A 2,930-nucleotide genomic window follows, 5' to 3' on the forward strand; every position below is an offset into this window, starting at 1 on the left:
TCCTCCAGAAGGTTTTATTGTATCTATTTTTTTTTAACAGACAAAATCCAGAGAAATATTTGGATATATAATATATATATATATATATATATATATATATATATATATATATATATAATATTTTTATTGCTAATACTCTTTATGTTGTTATTCTGTGTACAATAAGAAAAAGCAACGAATTAAACTGGTTATGGCCTCAGGAAAAAAGATGAGTAGACCGTGAACATATATATGGCAGACACCTTTAATTCTTTATTCAGCTCTCTCTCTCTCTCTCTCTCTCTCTCTCTCTCTCTCTCTCTCTCTCTCTCTCCCAGTGCGCATATACATACACACACGTACCTCATTTAGGGACCACAAAAATGTCAATGACTAAACTGAAACAGAATAAAAAAAAAAAGTGAGTCATTGCATTATCAGAAACCATCTATGAGCTGGGTGGGGTGATAAGGGGTTGGGTATGGATATACTACCCGGGTTGGGGAATGTGACTCAAAACCGAAAGGGTGTAGAAAATTCTGAGAGAGAGAGAGAGAAATGTGTATATTACTGGCAGCTTGCCTCAGCATGTTCATTGTGCTGTAGGTACCATTAATCTCTACATGGTAAATGGTAGACGTACCACCATAATTGTCAACTTTTTAAGATTGGTTTTCAATTTAGTTCCCCTTTTTTAAAGCTTGATTTGGTTTTCAGAAGAAACTGTTAAAGAGGGGATAGGCCCATCCCAATTTAGTAAACCAGACTTAAGTTAATGGACTTTTGAACATAATCAGCTGAAAAACCATTACGAACCATCAACTGCAACATGAGTTGCGAGCCATGCTCATACGTATGTTGTAGAAAATCATTAGGTAGTTACGAGGGTTAGCAATTTTATCAATTTTACTCGTCCCAGACATAGATTTATCATGATTAAAGGTGCAAGCATGCGATTGCAGCTAATCTTTGACCAGAGCTGTGGACTTGCTACTTGCTATTCTACCCTTGCTAAGTTTTGTTTGAGAGATTTGATTCGTAAAATATCTGGATGTTTTCTTGGTTGGCTAATTATCGAAGGGATTGGCAGCATGCGTATTGCTCTGTTATGGACGTGGCTTAATGAGGATACCGATCATCATTTCCTTTCTTTCCTTTTTACTCTATTGTAGTTCCTCGTTAGAAGAGTGAAGAGTGTTACATCCTCGACTACCAATCTTCCTGGTGATGGAAGTTCACGCTGGATGTGTTTCGGAATTCACGTAAAGCCGTTGGTCCCGTTCCTGAATAACCACTGGTTCCTTGCAATGTAAAAGCATCATAAACAAACAATCGACTACCAATCCGAGTCCTGGTGTGATTCCCAGCTCTTCCAACAAGGAATCTGAGGAATTTATTTCTCGTGATAGAAATTCATTTCTCGATGTGTTGCAGGTCCCACAGTAAGCTGTGAGGCTCGTTGCTAAGTAACCAATTGGTTCCTGGCCACGTAAATGTCTAATCCTTTGGGCCAGCCCTTGGAGAGCTGTTCATCAGCTCAGCGGTCTGGTTAAGCAATAATATAATTTTTGTTAACTACCCCCATTCATATTCTTACTCTTCCATCTTGCTCTCCACTTTCTCTTGACTTTTGTTTCATGGTGTAACTGTTAAGTTGTTGCCCTTTTATACCCTGAAAACCTTTCTACCCTCAATTCCTGTGCTGAATGACCTCAGGTCCTAGCACTAGGCCTTTGGCCACAATCATATATTCCATTCCATGTTAGGACCCGTTCACGTTGTGTGGTAAGACAGGCTGTTTGGTACCATCGCTCGTACTTTACGTTGCAGGTTTGGTCATTCATGTAGGCCTAAGTCATGCTGTCTTCTTATCAGACATGGCAGTGCTCTGCAAGCTTGTAGGCTTCACTGCTAAAGTTCCTGGGGATTGACTCTTAATTGTCATTTATTCCAAGTTCTAGTAATGAAGGTTATCTTGTTTCTTCCTCTAATCTGACTACCCAGCATTTCCTGGTATAGTTTGGTTCCTTGTTATTCTTAATTATTGCTGTTCGTGCAGTGTGGATTTGCTATTATTACTTTTTCCCTAAACTATTAGTCATGGAATGAATGCTGCCTCCCTTTGATCTCTTCATGAACTAAGTTTTAGGCACTGCTATGATTTGACTTTATGTAACACTCCATTAAATTTGTCTTTGGGGGCAGGGCTACTGCAGGTCCGGTAGGCAATGAAATGTAGATGATGGAATGAGGAGAGTACTAGAAATGGCGCTGAATTCTATTGTCCTGGGACAGCAGATGTACAGTTAGCGGGCAAGAGCCAGACTGTGTGAAAAGTACACTCGTAGAATTGTATGGAAGGGACTTTTAAAAATTGGACTTTGGTAGTGGGTTCCTGTTATTCTGCAGTCGACTGCAGCGAAAGAATAAACATTGCAGGAAGAGGTTTCCTTGCTTACTAAATCTCCTTTCGTACTGTGTTCCGTCTTTCCAATTTGGTGCTGAATAACCCCATAGGTCCCAGAGCTTGGCCTTTGGCCTAAATTATATCTTCAGTTGTGTTTGAAATGTCTCTCTCTCTCTCTCTCTCTCTCTCTCTCTCTCTCTCTCTCTCTCTCTCTCTCTGCTTAAAGTGTACTATAAAATGTGATCTCTCTCGTTTAAAGTTTACATAAAATATGATTTTCTCTCTCTCTCTCTCTCTCTCTCTCTCTCTCTCTCTCTCTCTCTCTCTCTCTCAATTGTTTCATATGTAACATTTTTTTTTTGTGGGAGTGGGGTTGTTCCTAGATTCTCAATGTTCTGCGTTGCTTGCTTAGTAATCCCTTTCAAATTGCTTTCCTTTAACTAGTGCTTGTAAAAATTTTGCAAGGACTTCAAGGAACGTAACCCCACAGAGCTGTGTACCTTCTTCACTTCGATAATAGGATGTCGACCAGCAATGTTGCCCA

This window comes from Macrobrachium nipponense, chromosome 27 (assembly GCF_015104395.2).
Source record: "Macrobrachium nipponense isolate FS-2020 chromosome 27, ASM1510439v2, whole genome shotgun sequence".
Taxonomy (NCBI): domain Eukaryota; kingdom Metazoa; phylum Arthropoda; class Malacostraca; order Decapoda; family Palaemonidae; genus Macrobrachium; species Macrobrachium nipponense.